This window comes from Rhinoderma darwinii, chromosome 2 (assembly GCF_050947455.1).
Source record: "Rhinoderma darwinii isolate aRhiDar2 chromosome 2, aRhiDar2.hap1, whole genome shotgun sequence".
Lineage (NCBI taxonomy): Eukaryota > Metazoa > Chordata > Amphibia > Anura > Rhinodermatidae > Rhinoderma > Rhinoderma darwinii.
In genome coordinates this window covers 422,989,568-423,002,859 of record NC_134688.1, presented here as the reverse complement: position 1 = coordinate 423,002,859, position 13,292 = coordinate 422,989,568, and the positions used below count along the sequence as shown (strand labels likewise).

Sequence of the window (13,292 nt, the reverse complement as noted above, 5' to 3'; positions counted from 1 at the left end):
TTTTTTCTTTCCCTGTGCCCTCCTTGGTGCTGCTGCTAATCTGTGCTACTGGGGGAAGGCTATGAGCAGAATCATCTCCCTTACCCTCTGGCAGCTGACAATATAGTTTCTTCTTACTTTCCCTGCAGATAGGTAGCATGGGATCTACAGTAGTAAAGATATATTCTGTTTGACATCCACACTATGCATTCCCTTTAAAATGCAATGGAAAAGTAATGAAATAAAGAATAAGGACTGAGTGGGCATGTGCAGGGTTCATACCTGCTGTCAGGATGCAGAGCTTTACTGTCCTAACAAGCTGAAAAGAAGGAGTCTCTGCTCCTTCCCTGACAAGCAGGAAAGGAAGCTATTTCTATTATCTGCTCTGCAGTTTAACGAGTATCAGTATGAGAAGAACTGGCTGTGGGGAGAGTGACTGAGCATGAGTGTCCACCAGCATTCAGCTCATTAACTGGATGTGCACATTCCTATAGACTTTAATCACCGGGTGGTGCCATATTATGTAAGAAAATGTTATAACTTCTCACTCAACTTTTTTTTAACAGCATGTAAATGACACACATTGTGCATTTTTTTTAATAATCTTTACAATGAATATAATATAACAGGGTTATCTATATAACCATTGTCAATCACTTCTTCACAATCATTTTAACCAAGACTTTTTTTTTTCACATGCCCACAAGGTATACTATATAGAAGTATGTTCTTGTTTGTTCAGCAAGTCAAATAAACAACTCTGAACCCTTGATATATAACCAGCTGTCAGTTTGACAAAAAGAAAGTAGCACCTTTTACTCCAAGCAGCTTACACTGACTCACATTGCGAGTTTTCGTGAAGCAGCTGCCGGGCTGAACTGTTTCTGCCATGGCTAAAAATCTAGAGAGAGCATTGCATGGTGCAGACTTTGTATGCCCATCAGCTGATGAATTTGCAGGACTGCCCGAGCATCATCTCAGTATGTTTTATGGAACGCTATGAGGATCGATCATGAGCATTTCACCTCCTGACATTGAGGGCTGCAGAGGTAGAAATATCAGCTAAATTATGGTAGCAGCAGCTGTGATTCACACAGTAATAACTCCCCTTAAGAGGACCGGTGACATCATAAAACACAGATGCGTCCCAAGGGCAGTGGATCTGTCAGTGTCACTGGATCTTTGCTGATGAGAACAAGCTCCTCAAAACACAATGCTTTATACACTAGGGAACTGAATAGGTACTGGCTGTTGGCCCAATACAGAAATCAGACCATCTGTATTCCTCTCCTTGTTACATTGGGGATAGTAATTCTTGTCTCATTTGTAAAAGTGGACAACTCTCAAATGCCATAAAACTGGAACGGTTATTGAGTGTGGATAGGCAATGTCCTCACAAGCCAGAGATTAGCAACAATCAATAAAATAGGAATATAAGTAAAGTGAATGAATATCTATATACCATCAATATGTCTTATATCTCTTAAAAAGAAACACCATCAATTCAAATAACTTATTAAATAGTCTTAATTACAATCACTTACAAGATTGTGGTGTCATCTTTGTCTAGTCTGTGGGAGAACTTACTTGTATAACGCAAGTAGTGAAAGCAATAGACAACATAGAGATATTGCCAAAGAGTGATGCTTACTGTATATTGACACTAATAAATTTTTTAAAACTATATTAGCTTTGGAAGGGTACATTGTGTTGGACTAGCATACAACCAGGGTCATTCCATGTCTACAAAGTCAAGTCACAGTCTACAAAGTCCTAGCAATGGGGCTGAGCTGGGATACCACACACAGCCCTTGGAAAAATGTAGCACTGTTTCCGTAAAAAAAATAGCCATCTTTTTCTAAATCTTATACAATGCATTGAAATAATTTAAAGGGAGTATTTTCATCTCGGAAATTTATGACATATCCATAGCACTAGCATCTGCACCTGTCTCTAGAACGGGGCACTACACCCGTCCTAACTTGTTCCACTGTCACTGCTTTCCGGCCACTGAGTTGCGAGGTGGCCGGGAGTGCGAAACAACCGAACTCGCTGAATTATGGTGTTTCTTAACTCTAATAAACTCTCCCGAGTTACAGAAGTAGCGTTTCTTGCCATGCTACATTGTTTCCGTAACTCCCATTAACTTTTATGGGAGTTATGGAAAAAGTGTAGCTCTGTGAGCTCGGCTGTTTCCACACTCCCGGACACCTTATAACTCAGTGGCCGTAGAGCAGCGATAGTGAGACAAAGTAAGATGAGGGACAGCGGAGATTATTCTAGAGAAAGGTACGGGACTTAGAGGTGGGACCCAAATCTATCAGACATTTATGGCATATCCTGTGGGTGTGCCATAAATGTCCAAGAAGACAATACTAATTTAACTGTTGAAGCAAACTCTGCTGAATTTTGCCAATACTGACCTTTGAACTAGTAAATTTATTTATTTATAGGATGCAGGACCTGCACCTACTGCTAGAAACTACCATTTTCTAGTAAAGTAAACAGTATGTATCATATATAATTTGGAAACACTATACTTGAGAATGCCAATGGAAATTGGGCTTACCTCATCTTTGATACATTGCATCTTAGCTGAAGGAGATTGCAATGCTTACAAACCCTTCTTGTGGAATATTTAGTGGTTGAAGACATTCCTTTTCCATATACTCTTTTAGGGCATATGGAAATCAAAGAGGGACCCTCCCTAGGAGCTTGTGACTCCTGCTTTATTAGTCAGAGTAGAGAGTCGCTCACATAGTAGACCCAGACAGTCAATGTATTATATTGATTGCCACTTATTTAAATGGCCACCATGTAACACTACATTTTGCTTGCAGCGGCCTATGTCTATTGTTAGGAAACCTCTGTCACTTTTAGGTTGTCATGACTACTAGCCAAGCTTCTGGGTGGCCCTGGTTTGAGATGCAGAGCGAATCTTATTCTCTGTCTGCAACCTATCAGGGACATGGGTGGAGTATTTGAGTCTGTTCAGTTTTTTCACTGTTGCATGTGATTTTCCTGTTAATGCATGTGTCTGATCAAGCTCCTGACTACACCCTGAATAACCTTGACTACTTGGACTCTTTGAACTGGACTTCGGCTTGTCTTGGATTTACCCTCTGCTCACTGAGCTGGTTTCGACCTCTGCAACTCCTGGTATTCTTCTGTTTTGCGAATTGGACTTTTAGTCTCTCGTGGTTTTAATTCTGCTTGTTGTTAACCCCTCTGGCTTTCTAGTTATCCACTCTGGTATTGCCTGCAAGTGCACCTCCTGTTCAACACCTTATTCTGTAAAAGCAACTTCAGTTCTATTCAGCCAAATCCAACCTGCCTTGCGGCGGGCTCTGGTGAAGACCAAAGGGTAGCCTTAGACTCTGCTGACCAGAGTGGTGATGGACTCGAGGTAGCTGATTTACTTGTACGCTTGATCCAGACAGACAGTCTCCAGCTGTCTTTGGGGAATTGCTAGTTTAGCAATTCCATAAACTTTCACACTGTGGAATTGCTCAAGTAGTGATTCCCTGACATCTATTATACGCGCAATCTCCATTCGTTCTAATGGAATTCAAGCAACTTTACAATGATTTCTACCAGATTTGTCTCAATTACAGCCAAGCAGGTTGGACTGAATTGGTAGGAATTGCAAGCCACAGACCAAAAACTTTTTACTAGTGGAAAGGACAGCTGTGATACAAGCTGTATTAGATCAACACAAAAGGTTATATATCAATAGTGCTACAAGTAATGTAAAAAAGGAAAATAATTGAAGCTTCTTTGATGTAACAGAAAAAATTAAATCAAAGGACATCGTGTAGGGGTTTCCATGTAATGGATGAATTATGTTTTTGTGTTTGGTTAAAATAGAAAGCAAGAGCTGTGGCAATGTACAGCATTCAGAATATCAATCAACCTTGTTGAAGAATGAGCATAAAGTTCTGATATTCCATGCAAACAATAGGGATTGTGTATTGTTGTGTGCGTCATTATCAAGCAAGCGAACGCTGAGCTTATTTATACTCCTAGTGAAAAGGATGTGAAAAAAGAACAAAGCAATACAGACCTTTTCTAATGGCCTTAAAATATTAGTGTTCAAGCTTGTTTGGTTACTTGTCCCAGTTTGATGACAACAGGTTGCGCAAGATGTAATTTCTGGATTCACATCACAGTTTAGCATATACTCATGGCAGCTGCTATGGGGCTTTGCGGAGGGGGTGTAATCAGGTGCAAGAATGGTGCCCTATTTGATGGTAAAAAAAAAAAAAACACTGTGGGGGCTTTCTATCATGTGATTCTACTCTGTGCAGAAGATCTACTATTTGACACAACTATCTTGCTGCACAAGTAAAAGTAGTTATGCAGCTGCTTGCATTCTAGCAGGTCATAGACGTAGTTTATAATGCAGTAATTTTTATTCAGAAAAAGACAAAATATGCTTGTGTAATGTTTTGGCCTATATGTATGGTCTTTTTCAACTATTGGAAATGGTAATACCAGCGCCCTCCACTGGTATTATTACTATACACATACCGCCATATATAAAGCAGCTTATACTTATTTCCAGCGGCAGTGGTGCTCGAGAAAGGCAGTACCTATATTTTGCCCTTTTCAGAATAAAAGATTACTGAATTATAAACTAGGGAGTGCTCAAGTCTATGTTCTAAATATTAATGGGGCGGTAAACCTACTGATAGCACCCAAAATTCACACAGAGTGTCACCGAGAATATCATTATTATAGCAGGTTTACTGTTAACTAAATGATGGGGGCCAATTACTGACGTTGTTATGGGGCTCTATGAATTCTAGTTATACCCCTGTATGAAACATGCTAGGTGTATATATAAAAAAGCATTTGGGGAGTGTATATGCTTTAGTAACACAGCAGTCAAATTGTCTTGAAGCAAGGATTTACCCAGGGCATAAGTATACAGTATACGTAGGGTATCACAGGGATAGCCTCATGGGGAAAAAACTTTCTTTCACCATGCTAATATTTAATTTGTACCAGGGGCGTAACTAGTAACCATGGATCCCCATAGAAAAACTTGAATTGGACCCCACTCTACCATGACAACCTTTTAACAGTAAGTTCAGAACATGAAAAGCTTATTGTTACTTGGTCAACATAAAGCACACGGATGATGCGAACTGTGATGTCACAGAACCGGGATAATGCATACAGTGATGTCATAGGACAGGGATAATCAGAACAGTTATGTCACAGTACAGGGATAATGCATACAGTGATGTCACAGTACAGGGATATTGTGTACAGTGATGTCACAGTACAGGGATAATGCATACAGTGATGTCACAGTACAGGGATAATGAGCACAGTGATGACACAGTACAGGGATAATGAGCACAGTGATGTCACAGTACAGGAATAATGAGCACAGTGATGTCACAGTACTGGGATAATAAACACAGTGATGTCATAGTACAGGGATAATGCGTACAGTGATGTCACAGTACAGGGATAATGAGCACAGTGATGTCACAGTACTGGGATAATAAACACAGTGATGTCATAGTACAGGGATAATGCGTACAGTGATGTCACAGTACAGGGATAATGAGCACAGTGATGTCACAGTTCTTGGATATTGCCAAACTGTAAAAAAGCCATTAAGGACTGATCTTTTGGCTCAGTTAATTCTCTAAGTCTGTCTCCCTCTTGCCGTCATTCATGGCCAGTTTTGTTTTGTTTTTTCAATAGTACAGATTGTTATGGATCTTTGGATATTTTTGATGTCCATAACAAACAAGATTAGTAATTAAAATGCAAAATAATATACAACTCATTTATATACAGTAAACTGCACTATAGCTAGTGATGAGTGAATCTTTCAAAATTGTATTTACCTTTAATTTTTTAGGAGGTAAACCAAACCTGAAAAAGTGTTTTTACTATGTCTAATTATATTAAAGTCACAAGGCAATAGTGAAGGATTTTACTTATAACTGAACCAGTGTACTCGGCACACCAGAGTACCATACGAACCTCTGGTGGGTCCAAGCTCTGACACAATAATGGTGCCCATGGGTCTAGCAGAATTGTCTTTGGAGTAAATCACTTGCCACTAGGGACTATTTCTTATGGGTTGATTTACAAATAACCTATTTGACCTTGTTGATTATATGTCCTGTGTGTGCAATGATAACAACAAGGATTATGATGAAAAGAAAATGGACGTAGGAAAAGGAAACTTAGTCGGAAACTAAACTAAACAATAACAGTAAACCAAAAACTGTATTTATCAGATTAGGGTTTGTCTTTTCTGTATCTTAATGAGAAATACCTAGCACTGGTGCATTTGTGATACTTCTTTAATTACTGCCCGATAAATATTCCTTTCAAATTACGGCTATTAGAAAGGAAAAAAGTGAAGGCAGTAAATAGCATTTGTGTACAAACCTTTCAAAAATAATTTATAATGTCTCTGATTTGTCTTATTTAATTGGTTTTCCGCATGTCTTCATTAATAACACTTGTGCCTCGAAGTCCAAAGGAAGTGTGATATGTTTGAAAACCCATCTGGAGAAAATCATCTATGTGATGTCTTACAGGCTTCCATTATTACAACTGACATCTTCAAATAGGCTTCAAATGAGTCCAGTATATATTCAATCTCACATGTCAGCTACAGATTAAACAGTACATCTAACTTGAGGCTTTATGGTTGCATGTTGTGTGATACACACTGAATTTCATCAAATACAAATGATAAAAATCAGAATGTTTTGACAATGTTTTTTGCTGTGTAGCGGTTTTGGTCTTTACAAATTGACATTATTTGAGGTAGAAGAAACCAAAGGAATGAAAAGAAATACAAACAGTTGGCTTTTAATGTGAAATCTGTCAAGAAGGAACTAGGACAAATTTGTAATATGTTGATACGGATGTAGCCAAGTTTAACTTTTGACTCTGATAACAGCGCGATATCACACAAAAAAAGCCATTGAAAAGCCATCGAAAGAGTCAAGCTAAACTTTTTTCCCAATGTGTATTTAATGTGTTAATAGTCAAGATAAACATGGCTACATCTGTATATGATATTAGAAATGTGATTGTTCTTAAAGGGTTGTGTCACCACAGACATTTATGGTATATCCACAGGATACAGGGTTGCCAACCTCCACTTCAGAAATTTCTGGACAACTGAGCTAAAATTCACGGACAGACCAAAATTTTTACGGATACATTACAAAATAATTGCCTGTGCACTGTGCAGTGTGCTAGGAGTCTCACCAATCACAGCTCCGCTTGTAGCTTTCCCTCGCTAACCTAGGTGATGTTTTCTCTGATTATAGTCGTTAATTTTTCTTTTTTTCTCGATCCGGCCCAGACCAATGTGACGACTTATTCCAGCCACGACTCGTCTCTACAGAACTTAACACACAGACGTGTTGGTTTCTCGCTTTTCCAGCACCCTCCCCATCTACACCCCATCCTCTAAACAAACGTGTAATCCAATGATCCAGATGGTAATAATGATCCCTTAGTGCTCGAAACAATAATAGTGCCCCATCAGTAACTGTGCCCTCTGCAGATAACACCACACACAGCACCCTTGTAGATAGCCACACACAGCACCCTTGTAGATAGCCACACACAGCACCCTTGTAGATAGCGCCACACACAGCCCCCCATTGTATATAGCACCACACACAGCCGCCCCTTGTAGATAGCGCCACACACAGCCCCCCTTGTAGATAGCCACACAGAAGCCCTCCTTGTAGATAGCCACACACAGCCCCCCTTGTAGATAGCCACACAGCCCCCCCCCCCTTGTAGATAGCGCCACACAAAGCCCCCCTTGTAGATAGCAATACAAAGCCCCCCTTGTGGATAGCCACACACAGCTCCCCTTCAAGATAGCGCCCCCCTTCCCATATAAGTAGCGCTGCACAGCCCCCCTTCTTCCATTGTACTAACGCAAAGAGCAGAGAGCGATAGCCTACCGCTATCACTCTCCACCTTGCCTGACACGACTCACTGTCTGGAGCAGGAGGTGGTCATGCGACGAAGCGGCGGAGGATCACTTTTGACTGGGGTCGGTGACGGCACAGGATTGGATCCGTCCAGTCATCTGACCTCATGTCAAGTGACTGGATTGGTCTACTCCCGGCACTGACCTCACTTGGCAGCGGCCGGCCTGCATATTTTTAGATTCCGCAGAATCTGAAAATATGCCTGGCCGCAGCCTACTATTCCTTTGCACTGCGCATGTACATTTTGGCGCATGCGCAGTGCAAAGTTCCGGGAGACTGCAGAAAAATCCCGGACGGTACTATTTCTGCTGAACACTACGGACAGCAGAAAAAAAACACCCGTTTTTGTGGACTATCCGTAAATTAAGAGATGTTAAGCAAACCTGACAGGCTATGCCACAAATGTCTGATAGATGCAGGTCCCACCTCTGGGACACGCACCTATCTCCAAAATAGGGTTTCTCACGACACTTGTCCTGCTCTGCTACGCTGTTACCGTAACTCCTATTCATTCTATGGGAGCTACCGAGAGAGGGAAGCTCACGTTCCATCCTTTTGTGCACTGCCTGGATGCAGCAGTTAGCGGATGCCTCACCAAGTGGGACAGGCTCACGGAACCCCCGTTCAGAAAATAATTTTGGGTTCTAGAAGTGGGACCCACATCTATAAGACAATTATGGCATATTTTGTGGATACGCCATAAACGTCTGTGGTGACACATCCATTTAGCCCTTTCAAGACAGCCATTTTTTTGCGTTTTGATTTTAGTTTTCACTCCCCGCTTTCCAAGAGCCACAACTTTTTTATTTTTCCATCAATAGAGTGGTGTGATGGCTTATATTTTTGCGGGGGAGTTGTAGTTTATTTTGGCACCATTTAAAGTACCATATAATGTACTGGGAAACTGAAAAAATATTCTTTGCGGGCTGAAATTGGAAAAAAATGTGATTCCTCCATTGTTTTGTTTGGTTTCATTTTTACGGCTTTCACCGTGCAGTACAAAGAAAAAACAATTTGTTAAAAAATAAAATTGTTTAGTTCACCACATTCTGAGAGCCATAGCATTTTTTATTTTTTTGTTGATTGAGCGGTTTGAGGGCTTATTTTTTGCGGGACGAGCCGTAGTTTTTTTTTTGCTACCATTTTTTGATACATACAACTTTTTGATCACTTTTTATAACTTCTTTTTTTTAGAGCTAAGGTGACTAAAAAGCACTGCGTTCACCGTGTGAGTTAAATAAAGTTATATTGTAATAGTTTTGACTTTTACGGACGCAGCGATATTCATTTTGTTTATTTTTTACATTATTTTAGAGGAAAAATGGGAAAGGTTTTGTTTTTAACTTTTAATATAAATATTTTTTCACTACTAATAACTTTAACTTTTTTTTTACACGTTTTATTACTACCCCTAGGGGACTTGAACCAGCGATTGTTATATCGCTGGTACAATACAATGCAATACTAATGTATTGCAATTGCAGTATATTGTCATTTTTGCAGGCTTCTGTTAAGCCCTTCCACATGCAGGGCTTAATAGAGGCAGAGTGAAGGCAGACCTGGGGGCCTTCATTAGGCCCCTGGGCTGCCATGGCAACAGTCGGCACCCCACAATCGTATCTTGGGGGGGCGATTAACCGCAGTATTTGAGGGGTTAAATGGCAAGGAACAGCGCGAATCGCTGCTCCTGGCCGCTAGTCCCGGGTGTCAGGTAAGTATTAGCAAGCTCAGCGTGTGAGCCGTACTTTACATCACCCCCCGCACCACGATGTGCTATTACGTTGTGGTGCCGGAAGAGGCTAAAGGCTGTTTTTAGCATATTTAAAGTCATTTAGGCTAAGTTAACATTTGCATTGTATAATCTGTTACTCTGATTATGGTGAAATCCTGTTCCATGTAAAACCCCCTCAAAAAACAAGGGGGCACTCGCTCCATCTGGAGAAAAAAAGGTTCAATCTGCAGAGGCGACAAGCCTTCTGTACTGTGAGAACTGTCAATCTATGGAATAGTCTACCGCAGGAGCCGTCACAGCAGGGACAGTAGATGGCTTTAAAAAAGGCTTAGATAATTTCCTAGAAGAAAAAAATATTAGCTCCTATGTCTAGACATTTTTCCCTTCCCTTTTCCCATCCCTTGGTAGAATTTGATGGACATGTGTCTTTTTTCAACCGTACAAACTATGTAACTATGATCTGTTTTTAGATCAGAATAATGGATAAAAATAGATCCGGAAAAATCGCATTCAAATCTAGGGAATTTTAATTGCATTTGTTAGTGTCCATTATGTTAGTCGTCTATTTGTCGTTTTATGTCATTAAAAGTGCAGGGTACAGGACTTTTTTCTCCCCTCCGCTCAGAAAAAAACAGATGTCTAAAGGATGGGTTATTTTTATTATTGGTGTCAATGTAAAATGGATAAAAAACTGATTGTAATCCATTTGCATCCGTTATTTTTATACCATCCATTAAAAAATAACAGATGATACTGAAATGAATTATTCAATGCAAGTATGAACTTAGCCTTACAGTGTTTCTAGCATAAAAAAATACCTTTTTATTATCTTTATCTTTTGCTTCCCTGTGTCCCCCTTGGTGCAGCTGCTAATCTGTGCTGCTGGGGGCCGGCTTTGGCAGAATCAATCTCCCTTCTCTGGCAGCTGGCAATATAGTCCCTTCTTACTTTAAAATCCCGCTCTACAGTTCTAACAAGCTGAGAAGTCTCCTCAGCTATACTGCCACGGGCTATGTCATAAATGTCTGATAGATCCGGGTCCCAGTCCTGGGACTTACACCTCTCTCTAGAACAGGGGCCATCTGACCACTTCCTAACTGCCGTCACATCCAGGCAGATGGTGAATGGAAGGGTGCATGCGCGTGGCTTTCATCATTCATTCTTGTGGAAATATTGAAACAGCCAAGCCCGCTGTTGCGCCCGGCCAACTCTCCATTCATTCTCCACCTGGAAGCAGCGGCCACCTCACCAGGTAAGACAGGGTCGGGTGGCCACAGTTCTGGAAAGAGGTGTAGGTCCCAGAGCTGGGATCCGCACCTATCGGACAATTATGGCATATTCAATGGATATGTCATAAATGTTTAAGTTGGGAATACCCATTTAAGTTGACCATAAACACTAGATAGTCTAGCTGCTTGCCTGAAAGTCCCCCCCCCCCCCCAACAAATGTGATTGAGCACAAAAAGGATTATATAGGTTGGATTTTTACATCCTTTGTTCTCCATGACCCAGAGGTACCTGGTGGCTTCTTATTTATTTCAGTTACTTATATAGTGCCAACATATTCTGCATCACTGTACAGAGGTTTTCTTTTACTGTCCCCATTGGAAAACCCACACAAACCCATGGAGAACATTCAAACTCCATGCAGATATTGTCCTTGGTTGGATTTGAACCCAGCGCTGCAAGGCAATAACCAATGAGCCACCATGCTGCCCTATCGTATCCCCCTCCCCTATTGAAATTAACATGCATGCTTAGTCAAGCCAAACAAACATTTTTACCAAAGTTGTCTTATGTCGATAGCCACCATTTCTCATTAGCAATCTGTACCCTGAGATACACAGTTGAAAGTAACGCCACTAGAAATTCACACTGTATTTGCTATATCAATTTATTGCTTCATAACCTACTTTAAGGCTATGGACACCTTTGTATCAATTATTTTGTTTGTATTATTGAAATGCATGTATTTAGAGATAAAAAAAACAAAAAAAAAAACATTTTTCTAATTAAGTTTAACTTTGATTTGTTTATTAACCATCGTAGAAGATTGTTGAGGAGATAAGAGAAAGGGGGTAAAGAACGAGCCGCCAGAGGAACAATCGGACGGATTTACTAGTGAACGCCATTCTACAGCAAGCTATGTAGTGTATACACATGCTAGCTGTAGAACCCAGACAAAGCAAAAGTTTTTATTAAGCCCAATTCATTGTTTGTTTGTTTTTTACCACAAAATACATGTAATTCAATAAAGAAAAATAGATGCAAAGGTTTCCATAGCCTTTAAAGTATGAATTATTAATTTAGAATTTAAATTTTTTACCAGATGTACATTGAATCCGCCATGTTCACACACATCAGTTAACGGTTAATTTATTAAATGCGATAACAATTATTTGGTTTCAAACAAGTGGTTACATTTAATAAAACATTTGGCTGTTTTTATACATGCATTGATTTTTTGTTCCATATATTTTTAGGCTTTAAGCAATCTTTGTAAGGCATTCACAGGAATTTTTATTTTTATTGTGTCCAAACTGATTTTTAAGCTGCCATTCTAGGTGTCATTCTTGTTTTAGCTGTATTTTCTCTTATTACCCAGCCACAAATAAGAAATGATTGTCAATACCCAACAGCAAACTAAAATACTTGTGTGTAATAAAATATATATATATATTCATGTTGACCTTAACCTTACAATTTTCTTGCTCATCTTCGACATTAACGGTTATCATCCATGTATGAATTCATCTCTAAGGCTCTAATCACAAAAGTCACATTTTTTGCCAAAACTTTTACTTTTATTCAGTTCCACTCATTTGAATGGGGTTGTCTACATCATGTGCATCAATTTCTGCAAGTCCCATTCAGATCAATGGAACACTGTTTAATGCTTTTATAAAAAGTACAATGTCACTTTAAACAGCCAACCAGGAGTGAGGATTTACTAATACTCAGCCCAGCTATTTAAAAAAAAAAAAAAAAATGATATTTTTCTGTGCACCCTTGGTTTCCTGCTATCTCTTTAGGCTGTCATTATTGAGTGTAGATTATCCATTTGACTGAAATACTGCTGGAAACCTTTATTTCTCCCCCACCTAAGGAGATGCTTCAGCTTTGGCTTGTTGGAGGTCTGCAGGAGACACGGGATGTTTTACAGAACCCAGGTGGGAATGTGCCCTTTAAAGGTTGTGCGCTATTGATCCGCCAGAAGGGCCTAGAAAGCTAGAGGCCCTTATTGATCGTAGTCAGCCAAGCATTCATCATACAGACTGTACAACATACAACTGTCAAAGCATAAAAAGACATTCCTATCATCCTTAAAGAAAGAGGTTGGGGGAGAACAAGCCGTGGGGCTGACTTTGTTTACAGATACCTCCTCCTTGTGCATTATGCATTTTTTGCTGATTTTAGTTGATATAGACTGAAACGGTGGAACTTATTTCATCATCACAGTTAGGAGAACAAAAAGCTGACAGAAGAAGAAGTTGACAGAAGCTGCAATCCATAATATTAGTATAAGGTTGATGACATGTGTAATTATGCATGCAAGACCACCAAGGAGCTGTGGTTACAAAGGG

The 13,292-nt window shown here is 39.9% G+C and overlaps 1 protein-coding gene across 1 annotated transcript in view; it reads left to right on the top strand.

The window, feature by feature from the left end:
* The window catches only part of SEZ6 (seizure related 6 homolog), a 579,683-nt gene that overhangs the window by 418,751 nt on the left and 147,640 nt on the right, over nt 1–13,292 (top strand). The window lies entirely within an intron of this gene.